We start from the raw sequence: 21,513 nt of genomic DNA, 5'->3' as shown, positions 1-21,513 counted from the left end.
TTCTTGTTTGGTTTCCCTTTGCCTTTTATTTTCAGTACATTTTCCCTAATTTTTTACATGATGGTGTTTTTAATCATATGTTTTGTGCCTCTGGAAAGCCTTTATTTGCATTTCTGTTGGGTCAGCTGCTTGGCATATGAATACTGCCTCTGCTAGTGTCAGTTCCGTGTCCCTGAGTTGCCTTTCACATATTTTTTCATTGGTCATCCCCAAATCTATTTGGCCTTGAATGTTTCATATTTACAACAAGACCATTTTTTTAAATGATTATGTCTTCCCAAACTCTTCTGTTGTTTCCCCTTCTTTCTGGGTCTTTATGTGGATATTATCTTTTCTAGATAACTTTTTTTCTAGGAACACAATAATCCTTAAACATTTCAACATACTTCAAAGCTTTCTTCTGCTTCCCCCATCATCCTCAACATGTGTTTCTGTCCTAACTGCCATCCAAAAGAGAGCCATTTTTAGCTTATCTTTCATTTTACAAGCCCCTGTGTTTTCCTACATTGTTCAAATTGTCCCAATCTGAAGTTTGAAAGCCCCGGCTCAAGTGGCTTGTGCTGGGGCTATAAATTGTTGTTTATTTTTCTTGTGTAAAGGAGCCCTCCTTTAATTCAAGTGATAGGGCATTGTGCTTTTAGTGCTAAAAGTAGAGTGTGAGCCTCCATCAATGGTAGTGGTATTTTTATGAATATGCACAAATTAATGCAAACATTTGAGAAAAAGTTTGCAGAAATATTTTTGAAGCATTTTTTCAGATCTAATAATTTTATTTCAGCCTTTATAATACTTCCCCCCTTTTTTGATCAAAAATATATAAAGAGGTAAAATTGCTACAATTTTTTGAGTAAGTGGAGAGTTTGTCACAATGATTTGAATGGGATAGCAGGGTGATTAGGACTGCAGAAACTTATCAGACCAAATCCTAATGGTTACTCATTTGGTTTCTATTGGCCTTATTCAGGCAAACTCCCTTTCGAGCCAGAACAATAGAAACTGGTCAAGGACCTCAGAGTATGACCAATAAAGAATACAATTTGAATGCTTTATAATTTTAGAGCAATATCCCACATTCCTCACCAAATTCCATCCTGTATATGGTGATGATAAATCTCTTTTTTTCATCTAGGCCACAAGTCACCACCATAATGCACAGGAAGAGCTCTCACTGACTCCTGTTTTTCATTAGAGCACTACAATATTAGAGCACAGCATGTGGTTTTGCCTGACAATCCTGGTCATGTGGCAACACTTTAATAATCAGACATATCTCAACAAGAACACTCATTAACTACTTATCTGCTGATACCAAGTACATTTCAGTTGATGTCCCATCATTCCATAAAATGCTATCAGTACATGGGACTTCAAAAAGCACTGTTCAGGCAGGAGCCAGGTAGCAAAATGAGTTGGGTTAGGTGTCCTTCATGGCCATTATTGTGTAGGAGCATATTCTGGCTGTAATGCTATTTTTGCAAGGTCAGGGCATTCATTCCCAATTACAATGAGTTTCAGTAACCAAGCCTAGAAGTAACAAATGTGGAGATCATTATGCTCAAGTGACCCGCAGGATTTCTGGCTTTTTGCTACTGACAGGATGAAAAGAATCAGTTTTCATAAAGTTGTCTGAATGCCCACAAAGAGTGAGATATCCAAAATGACTAGGAACTAACCTGACTATTTAAGAGCTGAGTTACTTGCTAGTGAAATATTCTCAAGTGGTGGATAGTTCTTCATAAAGTTTTTCTCTTCCCATTAGCATCACCTCTGTTTTGCTCTTGGTTACTTGAAGCCAGTTGCCTCCCTCCACTTGCTGATTTATGTTAAGCCCTTAGACCATTGTATACTGCTGCTCTCCTTCTTGAGAATAAGTGAAACATAATTTGGGTAATCTGCATAATATTGACATTTGAATCCATGTTGTCTTTGCATTTCTTTCCATGGATATTGGATTAGATGGGTGACAGTAAAAAACATATAAGCTCCACTTTAACTATGAGACTGATATACATATACTGTGGCTTTGTTTTTCTGCAGTATTTCATATGTCACTTGTTGTGTGGATGGGTCAAATACTGAGAAAAAGAGAGGAATGTTTCTGGTTCTAGTCTCAGCATGCAGTTATCTGCCACAGACATCTGTGAATCAGGTGAACTTTTCTATAAAATAGACTCACAGCTCATATGATGTTGACTTGTGGGCCAGTGGCAATCAGCACTGATGATATCATTTACTGTCATGAAGCATTCTGGCAGTGACCTACTGTTTAATGTAGACAAGAACGTGTGAACAAAGAGAAAAAAAAAACCCAATGGTCCAGAAAACATTTTAAAGAAGGTAAAATAACTACAAACAAATGAAAAGTCTTACTCAACATTTTTAAAGAGCACACATTTGGCCCAGTTGAAATAGGGAAAAGCTATTAGAAAAAGCTACAAGAAAGTAGATCTCAGGGAGGCTCCTATTCCGGAGTAACTTTCATTAGTATTAAACATTCATATTGCATCAGCATCTAAAGGTCTTAGGACCCATCATGCTATGTAGCATAAAATATACAGGAAATGATCACCCCTGATTTAACAAAGACAAGCCATGACAGGTGGATGGGACAAGGAAGTGGGCAGGAGGGTGGATGTTTTTCCACACTTGAACTGCATGTTCCATCTTAGGCAAGCAGCAGCAATCACATCTCACCGCCTACCTAGACATTATCAAATGGCAGTTTTTATGTATGCATTATGGCAGAGACGAGTCTCAACTCGATTTGAAGGAGGATACGGTGGAAAGCTGGCAGGCACTCATACTAAGAGCTGAATACTTGCACGTCTTCAAGGTCCTAGACCTGAAGTAGGTAGACAATGGCTAGGAACTGAGTCTTCTTATTGTAATTTGTATAATTTGTATTGTACACGTTTTCTTGACCGGTCTCCTTACCATATGGTCTACACTACAGCGTTATTTCAAAATATCTTATTTTAAAATAATGCGTCTACACACAAAATGCATGTCAAAATATCTTTTTACTATTTCGAAATAGCGCGTCCACGCTGAGTGGACGCTGAATCACATTTGAGGCCGGCCGGAACCAGGTCCGGCAGGGCATCAGGTCAGGAGTTACTTTGTGTGGCTGCTTCCTGAGGCTATCTGAGGCCTGCGCTTAAAGGGACCCCCCCTGGACAGTCAGTTCTCAGCTTTCCCTGCTTGCTTGCCTACCTCGATGAGGGACAGCAAAGCATTTTGTCTCTGCATGTGTAAATTTATGACTTTCTCTAAGGATTGCCCTCACTCAGGACACCACAGCACTCTACAACATGGAGCCAGAGCTGCCCCTGGGCACTTTGGTGCTGCTCTTGGACATGTTGCTGTGAGCCTGGCTGCACTTTCTGCAGGGTGCCATCCAGGAGCTCCATCGGGGGGCTGTCAGTATCCAGGAGGCCCTGAGGGAGAGCTTTCACCCTGAGGAGCACTAAGAGCCTCCCTGGTCTGCCCCATTGAGAGCTTGTGCCTCATTCCCCGCTCACGTCCTTCCACTTACTCCTCCTTAATCCCTCTTCCTGATGTCAGATAAAATACACGCATTTTCATGAACACAAACTCTCTTTATTTAACAAAACTGAGGGGTGGGGAATGAAATTCTGGTGAGACTGGGGAAAGGAGGAGGGAGAGGGGAAGAGAAAGGGTGGAAGAGGGAAGGGAGAAACCTGGGAGGAGGGAGCTGGAAGGGGGAAGCAAGGGGAAGAAGGAGGAGGGGAAGCTCAGGGCTCAGGGTTGGGTGTCTCACGGACCAACTTGATTTTCATGCGAACCTGCTCCTGGGTTTGCATGTGGCCTTTGGTGGCCAGGCTGGCAGCTATTCTGCTATAGATGGCTGCGTTTCTCCATCTAGTGTGGAGATCCTGGACGTTGGGGGCATCTCCCCCCCAAACCTGAATAAGGTCCATGATCTCCACCTGGGATCAGGAAAGTGCCTGCCTTCTCCGGGCCCTGGCAGGTCACTGGGAGCTGGCAGACTGCTCCTGGGGAGTGGTGGAGGGCTGGCTGCCAGTGTCTTGCTGGCTTATGTTTTGGGGCCACTGGGTCAGGGGCAGTGACTGCTGGCTCTGGACTGGCAGGCTTGGAACTAGCACAGGCACTATGGCCAGAGTGAACCTCTTTAAGGGCTCTGGGGAGGAGCGGAGGGAGAGGAGTGTTCTTGGTTGAGGTTGGAGTGGCCACCAGGGCACCCTGGGAAGGCTGGAGGCCCCCTATTTCTATATAAGTGTCTACAGAGCACTATTTTGAAATAACAATTTCGAATTTGGTGTTATTCCTCGTGGAATGAGGTTTACCAAATTTGAAATAAGCGCTCCACTATTTCGAATTAATTTATTCAAAATAACAGCTGTTATTTTGAAATAACTTTGCTGTGTAGACATACCCTCAGAGAAGGCCATAAATGTACACATGCTGCTGTGTGAACAGTGTGTGCACAAGAGTGAAAAAATGACCTCTGGGTAAAGAGAGTCAAGAGATCGATAATAGGATCATGGGCAGTTGGTGAAGGTAGAGCTGGGGGGAACAAGCCCCCAGTCCCACCTTCCGCCCCACCCCTTCTGCTGAGGCCCCCACTCCTTCTCTGCACCCCACCGTGAGGTGGGACAATGTGCAGTACACACGCCTCCCAACCGTGGGGAGGGCAGCGGGCGGTGAATGCTCTCCCCAGCCTCAGGGCACCAGGGAGGGAGGAGGGTGCATGCCATTGCTCCAGCCTTCCTAGACTCGGAGTACCAGGGGAGGGAGGAGGGCGTGATGTGCAGCCCAGGCTCTCCAGCCTTGGAGCACTGGGGGAGGGAGGAAGGTATGTCACATGGCCAAGCCCCAGAGCACCGGTGGAGAAAGGAGGGTGCATGGCACAGCCCCAACCCCGGAGCACCAGGAGGACAGGTGTAGGGGGCAGCAACACTGCCCCCAGTACACCTACAGCAGGCATTCTGGGGGTGGAGTGTTGGCAGGGCCATGCCTGGGGGTTATGGAAGGCAGAACCTTCCCCAGCCTAGGCTGCCAGACACCTATGAATAGGATACAAAGTTTCTAAGTCAAACGCAGATCAGCTCTGTTTTTTACCAAGCAATGACTATAGTATAGTCGATATAAAATGAGCTGCTCATCATCTCACTGAACTTGCTAGTGGACAAATGTCCCATCACACAGTCTCACTCAGAAACTGGACCTAATTTGGCTCCTGTTTCAGCAGAGGATAAGGATTGGATTGACATTAAGATTGTTAAACTTCCCTCAGCCCCAAATGGTAGTGTTGAGAACTGAGAAATATCTGTAATATGCTGTCTGAATATGGTGTATGCATTGGTATGTTTGCTTATGGTGGGTAACTTGCTGTGGAGTTAGCACAAAAGTGGCTATTACAGGAAGCAACCAGGAGAGGTAAAGCGGTGACCTAGTTAAGGAGCATCCCAGCAAACTCTCAGACACAACAGGCAAGTTTACAGCAGTGCAGAGGCGACTCTCAGCCCAACCCTGGTGACCTAGCTGTTTGCCAAGGCTGAGAACCCAGAGATCAAAAAACAATGAGCTGTTAAAAGATCCACCCTGCAAAAAAGGGAGGGGGAAAGTTGTCAGCTGCTGCAGGCTGGCACATGCTGATGAAGAGAGGGAAGCTTTAACTTATTCTTTACAAGAAAGGGGAGCACCAAACTTAGGAGCTTGCACGGAATGTCAGGAGTACGTAGGCACATCTGCATATAGTCTCTTAGTTGCTTGAAATCTGTTGCTCCAAATGTCACACACCTTTTAACAAATAAATCTCATTTTGTTTTGAAGAAGCTGCTGCTGTGTTACTATGTCTGCATTGTTCCTGTCCACGGATTCCCAAAGGGAAAAATGTGCAACGCCAAGCCCAGTGGGCTTGGTAAGTAGCAAAGTTTGCACCAGTAGGATGTATCCTAGACACCTTTGGAGCATGGAAAAGGGCTTCAGAAGGGACAGCCTAACCAGGGACCATGGTCCCCTCAGAAGAGGGCTAAAGGTGAGGCAGTTTGAAAGGTCAGTGTGAGGAGACTTGCAGCTACTGCCTGTATTTCGGACTAGAATATTTCTGTCTCTAGAGCTTATACTCCATTAAGAGTGTTGCTAACAAATGCATTCACAGGAGATGCTGATTACAGCCCAAACACAAACCAAACCAGAAATACCCTTATAACAAGAATGGCCTATCATAGCAGTCATCCTGCCAGTCTTGAAGATAACAAACAATTCTTTTCCATTCAGTGTGTTTTCACTGATCACTGTATAATGCATTGACATTACTTCACATGTGATCACCCTTTATTTTGCAGATCATTGTAACATCTGAGTGCCACCTATGTCAAATGGCCTTGCCCCGATGGATTTTATGGACTCACTGATGATAAAGGAAACCCTCTTTGGGTTGTGGTTTCTATGCCGATTTCCTTTAAATGTAACTTAGTAATAAAAGTGAACAAATGAAGAATGGCTTGATTGTGATCAAATGCGAAATTCCCCACTAAAACAGCACTAAGACACCACCTTCTGTTGTGAAAATGCATCTCTCTAACCTTCAATAAAATCAATGAAAGTATTTCCATTGTCCTGGGAGGTACCTGGTTGTCTCCAAGGGTACGTCTACACTACAACATTAATTCGAACTAACTTAGTTCGAATTAGTTAATTCGAACTAAGCTAATTCGAACTAACGCGTCTAGAACTAAAAACTAGTTCGAATTAGCGTTTTGCTAATTCGAACTAGCAAGTCCACATTGAGTGGACCCTGAACAGGGCTTAAGGATGGCCGGAAGCAGTGCCGGCAGGGCATCAGAGGAGGACTTAGAGCGTGGAGATGCTGTCTCAGGCTAGCCGAGGGCTGCGCTTAAAGGGTCCCGACCCCCACCCCGGACAGACAGTTCTAAGGGGTGCCCCGCTTGCAAAGCAGTCCTGGCTTGGATTGCCCGGAGTACCCACACTGGGCACATCACACCACTCGGCCATCAGCCCGGCTGCACTTGCAGCAGGCTGCCATCTGGGGAGAGGGGAGCAATCAGGGGGCTGCAGGAGAGCTTCCACCCCCAGAAGCCTGCAGAGCCAGCCCAGTCCTCCCCATCGGGGGCTCGTGCCCCATTCCTCCTTCATCTCCTTCCACTTACCCTTCCCTAGCCCCCTTCTTATTGATGTACAAAATAAAGATAACGTTTCTTCCAACATTGACTCTGTCTTTATTGAACAAAACTGGGGGAGACTGGGAAAAGGAGGTGGGAGAGGGGATGAGAGAGGCTGGGAGAGGGGAGGGCAACTAACATGATCAGGGGTTGGGAACAGGTCCCAGATGAAGAGAGGCTACAGAGACTGGGACTGTTCAGCTTAGAAAAGAGGAGATGGAGCGGGGACAGGATAGAGGTCTCTAAAAGCAGGACCCCTTAATTCGAACTAATTAAGCTACACACCCCTTAATTCGAACTAGTAAGTTCGAACTAGGCTTAATCCTCGTAAAATGAGGTTTTCCTAGTTCGAACTAAGCGCTCCTCTAGTTCGATTCAAATTCGAACTAGCGGAGCGCTAGTGTAGCGGCTATGAATGTTAGTTCGAACTAACGTCCGTTAGTTCTAACTAACATTGTAGTGTAGACATACCCCCAGAGAGGAAGATGCTCATGGTATTGTGCCTCAGTACCTCCTATTGGTCAAGCAACCTGTTATTGGTAATTACGTTCAGCTGCAGAAGTTCCGCTATGGAGATGTCAGGTATGCAAAACATACCCAGAGGTGCATGGTGCTTTATCACTGGTAAAAATGCCTAACAAACAGAATCATACCAATTACCATAACTGCATGTGAAAGAACCACAGGGAGCTAGAAGATGCCCATAGTTTTTTACCAAGTTATAAGTAGCTCATAATGTAAGAACCATTCCATACATGGCAAAATACTAAAGTAATGACTTGAGAAAACAATACAAATGAAATTTAAAAATGTCTATGGACCTGATGTTCAACTCACTTATATTAGTGTAAGTCACTAGAAATTCCACTGTAGTAAACACAAATATTCCAAGTAAAACTGGAGTACTTGGGAGAAGGCAAACTAGGGCGTAGGTATCCATAAACAATGACAAGCTGTAAAATTCAAAATGACTGAACTGCAATGGAGCAGAGAAATAGTATTCTTATGATCTTTTCCCCAGTATGAGATACATTATATAGAAGGGGGAGTTTAACACTGAAGCATGAAGTTTTTAAGGTAACTTTTAGTGTACCATCTCCCAGGTGGCTGAGTACTATCAGGATGTGTATAGAATGAATATCAGAATAAATGATTGGAGTTAGTCTTTTGCATCTATTCAAAATGAAAATTTCGAGGAAATTTGCTAGGTATAAAAAAAATTAAACCTTGCTGTTTAAAGCCCCTGGACAGAACAAGCTCAACATGAATTGATGTTGTTTATGTAAGTGCAGAAATAGGTTCACCTTGCTATTATGTCTACTGCAGTAAACATCTTTATATAAATTATGGAATCTCCCATTAAAACAGCAAAGAAATGAAAACAAAATCCAAAAAAGAAGGGGTAAAACCCTAAGGCTGGTATTCATTTTTTCAAAACAGAGTAATAATACTATGCAATCATTTCCCTTTGCTTATCCAAGGAACACTAAACACTTTGAGAATATTAATTCATTAAGCCTCCCAATAACTTAGCAGGCCTAGGGTAAACAAATACTATTCCTTCATTTTACAGATAGGCAAACTGAGGCACATAGCACTTAAGTTGCTTTGTCAAGACCAGAAAAAGAGAATGTGGCAGAACTGTGACTAGAACCCAGAAATATCCCCTCTCCCTCCCCCCAATCTATATATTTCCCACATATAATTATAATGAGTAACTAGCTGCCAGGAGATTGTGCATGCTTGGGCATTCAATATAGGTTAGAAGGATGAGATCCAAAGACTATGTAAGGCACTGATACAAATCAATAATATCAAAAAATGATGATACAATTAAGGGACTAATTTGCTTAAATAAACTGTGACTGACACACCCATTCAGCTCTAGTCATGTCAGGGATAGGCACATTAAGTCCAGCTGTAATAGAGAGCAACATGGACCTAGGCTACATTAAATATTATATTTGGGTTATCTTGTCAGTTAAATATATAGATTTAGATTACTGGCATTCTGATGATATCACCCCTGTGAGTTCATTGCCACAGGAATCTCTGCCTTCACTTTAGCAAGTAATAAGAACCAATGATATCATCTTTGTGCACTACAGTTTGTGGTAATTGTATTGAGCCTGGCTTGTTCCTGCAGCAGTCTGACTGCCTTGCTTTTGAAATGTGGCAAATGTTAACCAAGCTACCAGTACTGGGAGTCATATCATTTTGGTATTCATTTGTCAAGCAATAGGGCTTGAAAACTGACACGTTCACTTGAATGCAAATATAGAAACACCTCATAAAAGCCAGTGTTGGTTTTGGATTTAGCCTGCATATTTTACCAGTGAGGAACTTCCAGAAATGCACTGAATATATAATTCAGAGTGAAGTGCAGAGACTGAATAAAAGAACAGTGGCAGAGGGCGACCTAATTGATTGGTACTAACAGAAAGTGGGAAAGAATGCAAGTGGAAGCACATTCTCTCTCAACAGACACCTCTTCATGCCATGAAAGTATGGTTGAATCTTCTCTGGGGGTACTGCCTGCCATGAAATGGGCAAAGCCTGTGGAAGGTACTTTGGCTCCTTTACCTGACAAACTGCACAGAAATTCCTCTAGGAGTTCATCATGATCATTTCTATGTTAACATCAGTTCCTACAGCTTCTTCCCTTCTTAAAAGGGGGCGTTCAGGGAGCCAATATCAGCATGGCTTCTGGGGGAGGGGGCATCATTAGCAATGGAAGAAAACCCCAGGAGGAACATGAAGAATTAGACCCTTGTACAAATTCCCCCTAATTCAGTTACTAATAGAAGGGCCATGCCCATGTACACCTTCTATGAACCCAGATATGTTCCTTCCAGGGACAATATCTTCCATTCACCACAAACTCTTATTTTCTCCCCTACCATGTGATTTGATAAGGGAGGAGATGTTGACCACCAGATTCGTTTCTAAACTTACTTTTTAACTAATCATGTGCTTTATTAAAGCAGCTAACTGTGGATCTTTTTTTCTTGAGAGGATTGTTTTTCTGTGCCACTTCAGGTAGAATTTTACCACCACCATGCTGGCTGTTTATCATTTTCCTCCTTTTTTCTCACTTAAAATATTTTTTTGGTGTTCATGTAACTTGCAAAGCATATATTTTTTTCTGAAAACATAATAAAAACATAATTCAACACTTCAACATATATTTGGAAATATGTAGGAGGACCTTCCTACATGCTAGTTTTACTGATGTCAGAATCCAGCACCATCAATAAAATATAAAACTTGCCTGCTTCATCTAAAACAGCAACACTGTCTAAAGGGAACATATTTCCTGTAACTGTAAGGGGAAGTACAGACAGCACTCTTCATGAAAGTTGAATAGGTTCTGCTTAGTTGAATACAGAGACTATTAAAGTTTGGGGACAAAATTGTGTGTAAATTGTGGTACAATTTTTTTAGGCATTAAGGTGCTGCATTAGGTACACACTGTGCAGTATCTGACACAAAATTTCACACACACAAAAGCCCCTTTCGTGCTTACCCCGAGGAGACCTTCTTTACTAGATAAGTGTCCACTTTACAGGCTGTTTCCATTTTATTTTCATCCCTGTTTCTATTCAAAGAAGATCAAAATGAACTCAGTTCAATTCATTTGAATTTCTGGAGGGTTGCAGTGCTTTGTGAGGATAATTCTAATATTATCCTCACTGACCACCTTGAGATTGTTTTTCCTTCCTTTGATAATTACATGTACATACATTCTGCGCAGTGAGTTGGCCTGAATTGCAGCAAACAGTAAACATGGAGCATGCCTTTGTAAATTATAATATGCAGTTCTTGTATAGTTTAAAACCAGAACATAGTACACTCCTTTATTCTAACAACCTAGTTTGTAATTAACTAGATAGTAGATTTAGTCTCTCGGTATGCCTTCTCTGCACTTGGAGCAATTGATTCACACTGCATTAGCCTGAGTGAGAAATAGATTTGCTAAGATTTAGTTGCTGTTAAGAATTTACAAACCCTTCTGTTGGTCTCTAAGTTGCAGTTGAACAGTTCCAAACCCAGGTCTCATTAAGAGATTTTGACATAACACAGACGATGGATTTAAATCATTTAATGAGACTTGAAGCCTGCAGAGCAAAAATGTTTTTAAAATGTCTTCCTTCCTCACTCTTGTTTGTTTTCATCTTTGGAGACAGAGATTTTCTTGTACTCTGCAGCTGCTGCAGCCTAAGTATTTAAGAAATTGCTTCACACATTAGCTCAGTTCTTTGGAGCTTTGGGTTAAGGCAATGCTTTTCATCATAACCTCTTCTACCCATCAACTTCCAGGAACACCACGGAGTCTTCCTACTGTATTGCTGTAAAGTTTTATGTTGTTTGAAGTCATTTATCTATTGTCAGCCTTACATAGCATTGCTGCACATTGCTAGGCTACGGTAAATGTTTTTAAAGGCAAAGGACCTCCCCTTTTTTCTGTGGGTATCTACAAAATAAGGCCAGATTTTGTCCTCACATAGGTAGGTGCATCTCTCAGTGGAATAAATAGGTGTTCTGCAGATTGGAGAACACAGTTTGGCCCTAAGAATTTCTACAACTATGAAAATACAGATAATAATGATTTTCTATAAATCTATTAGAGCTAAACCAGAATCCTTAAATAAGGGTCATATTAAAGTAGCATTAGTGTCCCAAGAAATAGAGTTTTTGAGGATTACTATGTTTTCTGGTGTTTAGACTCATTTGGCTTCCAGTCTTTTGCTTCCTCTATGCTACCTAAACCCATGCTGACCTGATCAATAGAGGAATCAGGGGCTGAATGGCCACATCAGATATCTCCTAGACCCCATTTTGCTGCAAGGGGAATTCTGCAGCATTCCAGGGATGGGGTCATAGAATCTGCAACTATAGCAGACCCAGTGGCCTAGAAGCCTTGTGTCAGATAAACAAAGACATAGCCTGTAAGTTACAGAGATAAAATACTTCAACTTCACCTCCAGTGCTGTTGAGATTTATAATAGTCCTCTATGACACTGCCACGCATGCCCTTCTTGTTTCATTGTTTAAAACTATTTTGCTGACAATTGCAGCTGTATGTTTGGAGAAACTGTGCTATAGGAGATATCAGAGGTAGCTGCTACACAGAACAAATGGTGAGACAAAACCAAGCAATTGGAGAAACCACCTGTGGCACTCTGTACCTGAAAGCCTCCCTCTGAAACCCCTTATTCACCCCCTCATAATTCTATATTTCATACAAAGCATGCCAGGTAAGATATTATATGAAAGATCATGATCTGCTGTTAACACAATGCATAATATGCATATTGTTACCGTGTATGATGTTATGAGGATTTTTGCTGTATAGTTGTTAGTAAAATATGTTGTAAGTTAGTGAGTCTCTATTACTAGGTGGTTATCCACTACCAGAAGGAAGTTAAGTGACCGTTAATCAGCAGGGGAATTGTAAACAAGGGATTTGAAAAGTTTTAGGAGGGTGCACAAGCATCTTAGCATGGGGGATTGTATTATGCTTTGACTCAGTCTGGGCTAGTGTTTGATGAGGCTATAAAATAAATGACAGTGACATCCTGCTTTTTGCCTTTCTTCCCCCCTACATACACTAGAAGCAGCAAGAATGCTAATAAGGAAAATACTTAAACTGAGGAGACTGGTCCCAGGGCTTAAAGGGAAGCCCATGTATTAAGGACAGTAACTTATCTGCAACATCCAGTGGGATGAGAAAAACTTCTTGATCCAAATATTACCTAGTGCAATAAAGTTCAAGATTTAGAATATGCATTTATCTTTTACTTTGATAATTATCTTTAACCTTTTGTGCCTACTACTTATAATCACTTAAGCTTTCTGTAGTTCATACACCTTTTTTATATTTTAGCTAAAACAGTGTGTTTTGTTTGAAGTGCTTGGAAAATATCAGTTCAGTTTACAATGGCTAGTGCGTGTCTCCTACACAAAGAGGAAAGGGTAATAAACTTATACTCTTCAAGCTTCTAGTCCGAGCATGATGGTATATTCCATGGGTTCAAGACTGGGTTGTTGGGAGATTTGCTGATGCCTTTCTCTGTGTGATTCATTTGCTGGACGTGTGGCTCCACATACATTTTACTGAGTGATAACTGGACCTGGAGGGGTTTGCTGCTTGTGACTAACAAAACAGCATGAGAGATAGCCCAAACTGGAGAGTTAATGAGGCACAACAGTACCCCAGTTCCAAGTTCTACCCTAAGGATCCTGTTACATGTCCATATGGCCTTTTGGAAATATGCAATTTGACCTATTACTGTAGGTTAATATTTTACTCAGTGGTGGATAAAGTACCCCAAAAAGTTACTTGAGTAAAAGTACTGCTACTTTGAAAAAAATATAACTAAGTAAAAGTCAAAGTATCCTTCTGGAAAACTACGTGAGAAAAAGTACAAAAGTATCGCATCTTAATTGTGCTCAAGTATCCAGAAGTAAAAAGTAGCCATCGTATGGAAATCTATGGTTAACCACCCAAGTTATCATAAAGCACCACTATTTTTCATACAGACAATGTGCATTTATATATATGCATATATACTTGTGTGTGTGAAACAATAATAGTTGTTGATGAAGAAGATGCTCCTTCTGGAAAACTGTAGATCTGGGTGGGGAACCCTTTTTGGGTCAGGAGCCACTGACCTATGGAAAAATCAGGTGGGGTCACACAAGTGAGAGGCAACACACCCCAAAAAACAAACAAAGCCCCCTCACTGATGTAGCCTAGAGATCTGGCCAATAGGAGCAGAGGGGAAACTCTCTCATGAGCAGTTTCCAGCACCGCATTCCCTCAGCCAGAGGAAGGATAAGCAGAAGAACTTGGAACTGTGCTGCTTCTCCCCCACATGCTGGATCTGGACCCTGAGTCTCAGGGCTTCCCCCTGTGCTGGTGCTCCAACCTCCTGACATCCTCCCGTGAGGCTGGAGCACACAAAATCTACTAGCCTCGGCCCCCCAAAGCTCTAGTGTTCAAGGGGAATGTCTTTCTTCTTCTCAGCTGGAGGCCACATCAGTGAAGGTTCTGGGTTTTTTCCCCCCTTCTCACTTGTGTGTGGCCCCTGACTGATTTTTCTGTGGGTCAGTGGTCCCAGACCCCCAAAAAGGTTCCCCATGCCTGGATTAAAAATTTTCCCTCAGATATGACACACCAAAAATGGCTGCTCCACACTAGCACACATCCAGATAGCAGGGTTGCTCCAAATCCCAGCCAGCCAGCACACAGAGGGAAGCTGTGCACACAGACACAATTCGTCAATCCCCACCAAACTCAGTTGCCCACCCCGAACCTCTTCCAGCACAACCTGCCCCACCCTCTCACCACAGGGCTTCTACAGGGAGCCATCTGTCCCAAGGAGAATGGGGAGCTCCTGCTCTGGGCACCCACTGTACTGCTGCTCCCAACAGAGCAGAGGATTGACCTGACAAAAGGAGGTGTCTCTGTCCTCCTTCACCTTAGCTGAGGTGGCTGGTTTTCCCTCCTATTTAACTGGCTGGCCCCAGGCGAGGTGACATGAGACTATTCAAATGAGCCCCCTCAGCACATCGCCCTGCGCAGGGGCCCTGGTTGCTCAGGTCTCAGGCTGGCAGTGCTTGCATAGATACTGAAAAAGTGTCAAGGAGTCCTGTGGCGCATTATAGACTAACAGATGTATTGGATCATAAGCTTTCATGGGCAAAGACCCACTTCGTCAGATGCATGTAGTGGAAATTTCCAGAGGCAGGTATAAATATGCAGGCCAGAATAAGGCTAGAGATAATGAGGTTAATTCAGTCAGGGAGGGTGAGGCCCACTTCTAGTATCTGATGTGGAGGTGTGAACACCAAGCGAGGAGAAACTGCTTTTGTATTTGGCTAGCCATTCACAGTCTTTGTTTAATCCTAAACTAATGGTATCAAATTTGCAGATGAACTGTAACTCAGCAGTTTCCCTTTGAAGTCTGGTCCTGAAGTTTTTTTTTGCTGCAGGATGGCTACCTTTAAATCTGCTACTGTGTGTCCAGGGAGATTGAAGTGTTCTCCAACAGGTTTTTGTACGTTGCCATTTCTAATATCTGATTTGTGTCCATTTATTCTTTTATGTAGGGACTGTCCAGTTTGGACGATGTATATAGCAGAGGGGCATTGCTGACATGTGATGGCGTATATTATATTGGTAGATATATTGCATAGATACTGTTTTTGAATGAAAGGTGTTAATGGGGCTTTTAAAAAGCTTCACTGTTCGCAGGGTCATTGTGCTGCTTGTTTGGTTATTGTTTTAGATGACTGGGTGCTTGCACAAGAAGCTGTGCTTAGGCAAATCAGAATGATGAAAGTAGTGAGTAATGAATTGCTTTCCGAAAATTGTAGTTGAATAAAAAGTATATTTTCTAAAAAAACTACCTGAGTAAAAGTCAAAGTATTAGAAAAATAAGTTACTTGAGTAAAGTACAAATACTGAAAAAATGTACTTGAGTTGTGTAATGAAGTATTTTTACTTAGTTACTCTCCACTTCTGATTTTACTTACAATGTAGTCTCACCCTACCCCCATCCACAAAACAGCACCTATACAAAAAGACCCACTTGCCACAGAACCAGAGCCATCAACGATCTCTGTGAGTGGGTAACAGCTATGTTATTGATTAAATAAATGTTACATTTTAGTCCGCCACACTGTCCTGATTTCATAAACAGAACAGAATCAAGGGGGGTTGAATCTCTCCATTTTACACTGCTCTCAATAAAACCTGGAATTACCATTACACAAACATCTGTAAAAGCGTCTCCATTTAGTTTTGTAATGTTTCCCCTTGAAATGGCAGTCTTGATATAGTTAGCAACAGGAGAAAAAACAATCCATGTTTTTGTAGAGAATGAGTGCCTGCAAATATGCAAGAGCCAATTACTTTGTATTCTTGGCCAGCGGCCATACCACCTCAGGCTGTGATTATGCCAAATCTCATAAACTAAGCAAGGTTAGGCATGTTCAATAAAGTATATGGAAGGAAAACCCAGGTGCTGCAAAAGGTGGTGCAGGTGAGACAGTAAATAACACTCCTCTCTGAGTCAGTTTTGAAGCAACATCTCCCCTGGAGATTAAATGAAATTGTGCTATTGGAGGTGGAAATATAGGGCATCAGGAAGCAACCTTTGCATATGCAAACGCACACGTACATATAAGTTGATAAGTCTGAAAAATGAAAACTAGGTCATCCTAGAGTTCAGGATCATGCAGGAAAAAAAATAGTTTTTATTTCTGAGTGATGCCTTTCTTGTACTTTCTTCATCCAAACCTCTCTCCCTGCAGTCTAGCTCTAATGTTATAATCCCCTTCTCAAAAATACCACCAATCCTCCCACATACTCATTTACCAATTAACTCTATTCACCCTGCGCTGGACCTTGCCAAGCCAACATATTCCTCTACCAGTTCAGCACTCTGCCACCTCAGCTCTCTTCGACTCCCATCAGCTAAGAAGCACACCTATGAGAGAAGATCTGTCTCCACAACTCAAGCTATTCCCTTAGCGCTGGACCTTCTCCCAGCCAACCTGACCAAGATCAAAGAGCACCCACTGCTGCCACATCTGACAAAGAGGATTTTTGCCCATGAAAGCCTATGCCCAAATAAATCTGTTAGTCTTTAAGTTTCCACGGGACTTCTCATTGTTTTTGTGGATATAAACTAGCACAGCTACCCCTCTGAGACTTGTTACCAATTTAACATTATCAGTTGGGCTCCTTAGTTCCTAACAAACAGATAATACCTTTTGGATAGGAGATACCTGACCACAAATGATCATTAAAGATCTCATGACAGTTTTTACAAGAGGAGTGATAACCCCTATGTCTTCAAATTTCAATTTGGGCAACTACATTCTGTCTAGCTAAACATTCAGACAAAGCTCGTGTTTTATTTGAATAACATCACATTCATGTTTTAAGCAAGGCCTGTATTTTTGCTGTGTTATTAATCAATTGCTGTGTTCTGTTCCAGTTGTAGCTATATTTTATTGGCGATTAAAAGATTTCTACATGGTGGCTGTGTCTAGACTGGCAAGTTTTTCCGCAAAATCAGCTGTCTACACTGTCCGCTTGAATTTCCGGAAAAGCACTGACGATCTCATGTAAGATTGTCAGTGATTTTCCGGAAATACTATGCTGCTCCCATTTGGGCAAAAGTCTTTTTCTGAAAGACTTTTGCGCAAAAGGGCCAGTGTAAACAGCACAGTAGTGTTTTCCGCAAAAAAGCCCCGATCGCGAAAATGGCGATCGGGGCTTTTTTGCTTAAAACCACGTCTAGATTGGCCCCAGACGCTTTTCCGCAAAAAGTGCTTTTGTGGAAAAGCATCCTGCCAATCTAGACGTGCTTTTCTGAAAATGCTTTTAACTGAAAACTTTTCCGTTAAAAGCATTTTTGGAAAATCGTGCCAGTGTAGACGTAGATGTAGAGTATATATTATGTGAAATGTTTTGGAATCCCTCTGGGTGAAATATACCTGTCTGTCCATCCAGCTGTGAGTCTGTTTGTGCGAGAACTCCTCCTAAATGGTAAGAGCTTGGACCACCAAGTTTGGTATGCAGCTTCCTCGTCTCCTAATTTAAAGTGAAGTAAGTGTTTGGTTGTGCCAGGACAATGGGATATGTCTGGAATTCAATTGTTTCTCATAAAATGGGTCTAGCAGGAGGGACAGTTATACTGTGGAATGACCCACAGGGGGCATCAAGGGACCAGAGATGGGGACTGGAACCGCTATAACCCTATTGGACCAGCAAGGGTTAGAAGTGGAGAAAGGGATAGCTATCTACTATATGTAATGCATCCAAGGCTGATGTGATTGCAGAACCACTGGCCATTATCTTTGAAAACTTGTGGCTACTGGGGGAGGTCCAGATGATTTGAAAAGGCAAATGTAGTGCCCTTTTTCCAAAAAGGGAAGAAGGAGAATCCAGGGAACTACATACTGGTCAGCCTCACCTCAGTCCCCTGAAAAATCCAGGAATCCATTTTGAGCACTTGGAAGTGAGGCAAGTGATCAGAAATAGTCAACATGGATTCACCCAAGGCAAGTCATGCCTGACTAATCTGATTAGAAATGGGGAAGGCAGCGAACATGATATACCTGGACTTCAGCAATGCTTTTGATAGGTCTCCTACAGTATTCTTGCCAGCGAGTTAAAGAAGTATGAATTGAGAGAGGTAACTAGCAGTATCCCCCAAGAGTCTATACTGAGACCAATCCTATTCAACATATTCATAAATGATCTGGAGAATGGGGTAAACAGCGAGGTGGCAAAATTTGCAGATGATACTAAACTGCTTATGATAGTTAAGCCCAAAGCAGACTGTGAAAAGCTTCAAATGGATCTCACAAAACTGGGTAATTAGGCTACAACATGGAAGATGAATTTTAATGTTGATAAATGCAAAGTAATGCATCTCGGAAAACATAATCACAACTATAACATATAAAATGATGGGGACTAAATTAGCTATTACCACTCAAGACAGAGAGTCATTGTGGGTAGTTATCTAAAAACATCCACTCAATGTGTAGCACCAGTTTAAAAATCAAACAGAATGTTAGGAATAGTTTTAAAAAGGGAATAGAAAATAAGACAGAGAATATCTTTTTGCCTCTGTATAAGTCCATGGTATGCCCACATTTTTAATACTGCATGCAGATGTGGTTACCTCATTTCAAAAAAAGGTATCTTGGCACTGGAAAAAGTTCAGAAAAGGAAAACAAAAATGATTAGGGGTTTGGAACAGCTACTCGATGAGGAGAGATTAATAAAACTGGTACTTTTCAGCTTAGAAAAGAGGAGACTAAAGGGGGATATGATAGATGTCTATAAAATCAATACTTGTGTGAAGAAAATAAATAATGGAAAATTATTTATTTGCTTTCGTAACACAAGAACTAGGGGTTATCAAATGAAATTAATAAGTAGCAGGTATAAAACAAACAAAAGGAAATATTTCTTCATACAATGTACAGTCAACCCGTGGAACTCCTTGCCAGAGAATGTTGTGAAGACGAAGACTTTAACAGGGTTAAAAAAGAACTAGATAAATTCATGGAGGTTAGGTCCATCAATGGCTATTAGCCAGGTTGAGTAAGAATGATTTCCCTAGCCTTTGTTTGTCAGGGGCTGCAAATGAGTAACAGGACAGGGTACACTTGATGATTACCTATTCTGTTCATTCCCTCTGGGGCACCTAGCATTGGCCACAGTTGGAAGACAGGATACTGGACTAGATTGACTTTTGGTCTGACCCAGTATGGCCATTCTTATTTTCTTATATTATGATGTTTTTCTTATGTTAAAGCCTATTTATCTTTATTATTACAATTGTAGGTCTACAATAGGAAGGTGAACAGAATAAACTAGGACTGATCATGTAACAGCTGTGGTTTTTCACAAACTGACCAAGTAACATCTGAGTGGTTCTTAGGGTGAGTCACGTTAGCTTCAATAAATGCTGATAATAAATACTGAGTCAGCAGGGGTTGGAAAACAAGATGCACTGATTTTCCACTAACAATCAGTGCGTATAATGAAAAAAACCAAGATCAGCCATTTGTATGATCTACACCAGCTAAACTCAAATCTGTGAAAGCCAAGCCAAAAAAATTACAAAAGCTCTTCCTAATAGGCACCACAAATTGCAGAAGCACAATATTAAATAAATAAAAGTCAATGGGACATGGATCCTAAATCATTTAGAGTACCCCACCCACGACAAGGAGTCTCAGACCTTGGGTTGATGAGCACTATCATGCTGTGATGGGCTCGGGCTGACACATGGGCTCTGAAGCCCACCTCCTTCCTAGGCTTTAGAATTAGACGTTGAGTCTGAACATCTTCACAGCTATTTTTAGCACAGTAGCACAAGCCCAGGCTTGTAGACTTGCTGCCGTACGTTGCGTCTTGCCATTTAGATGGTGCTTGGGAAAATTTTACCCCCATCTGCATAGTAAACACAGGTTTTATGCCAGTTTTACTCTTTCAGTTTTGACTGTGATTTGTTGCTGAAATAAGTAAGTCAGGACAACTCATAGGCTTGGCTGTCATTATAAAATAAAGGTGTAGATTGGACTGTTATAATGCATTCTGCATGGGGCTGAATCTTGAAACCAGTCCAGGACTCAGACTGGTACAAACCACAGTAGTTCTTTTATTGAGCATGGCTTCTTGCAGGGATCATGTTTCACCAGTGCTTAGACATCTGCATTGGCTGCTCATCCCTATTGGTTTCCATGTGGAGTTTAGGGTATTGGTCATTATTGATAAAGCCCAGCCTACCTGAAAAATTGCCTCTCTCCCCCCTGATTTACTGCTCCATCCATACTCAGCCTGGGTGCTCAAACTAGTTCCCTCAATCATAAAAAGGATGGAGCGACTGGCGGGGTTTTCTCTAATTTGGACCCCACGACTCTGAAACTTGCTCTTTCCTTAGTTAACATGATAAATGTAGTCCATGGAACTACAACAGTTTACACCAGCTGCAGATTTGCTCCTATGAATTTATGGTTGAGAATCTGAGATAGTTCTGATGATGCACAAAGACTTTCTTTAACTAGTAAAATTCATTTTCTACCCTTAGTAATCTGTACATTATACTTGGAATTGAATAAGTTCTATACAGCTCCTCTGTGTGTGAAGTTTGCTGCGTGGCACACAAATATTTAAGTAAACAGAAGAACATAAGAACGGCCATACTGGGTCAGACCGAAGTCCATCTAGCCCAGTATCCTGTCTTCTAACAGTGGCCAATGCCAGATCCCCAGAGAGAATGAACAAAACAGGTAATCATCAAGTCCCATAAATCATCATGCCCTGTTGCCCACCTTCTGACAAACAGAGGCTAGGGACACCACTCCTACCCATCCTGGCTAATAGCCACTGATGGACCTAATGTCCATGAATTTATCTAACTCTTTTTTCAACCTTCTTATAGTCTTGGACTTCACAACATCCTCCAGCAAGGAGTTCCACTGTGTATTGTATGAAGAAGTACTTCCTTTTGTTTATTTTAAACCTGCTACTTATTAATGTCATTTGGCGACCCGTAGATCTTGTGTCATGGCAAGGAGTAAATAACTCTGCTTTATTCACTTTTTCCACACCTGTCATGATTTTATAGACCTCTATCATATCTGCTTTTAGTCATCTCCTTTCTAAGCTGATATTTTATTAGCTACATGATATTATTTAAACTGCAACAAGATCAGTTTAAAATATGGCATATAATTTGCAAATCGAAAGGTATAAAAGAAATAAGATGAGTCCAGAATGGAGAAAAAAATGTATTTAAAGCAATTA

Source organism: Pelodiscus sinensis, chromosome 3 (genome assembly GCF_052426305.1).
Source record: "Pelodiscus sinensis isolate ZL-2025 chromosome 3, ASM5242630v1, whole genome shotgun sequence".
NCBI lineage: Eukaryota > Metazoa > Chordata > Testudines > Trionychidae > Pelodiscus > Pelodiscus sinensis.
Note: the sequence above shows the minus strand (reverse complement) of the source record.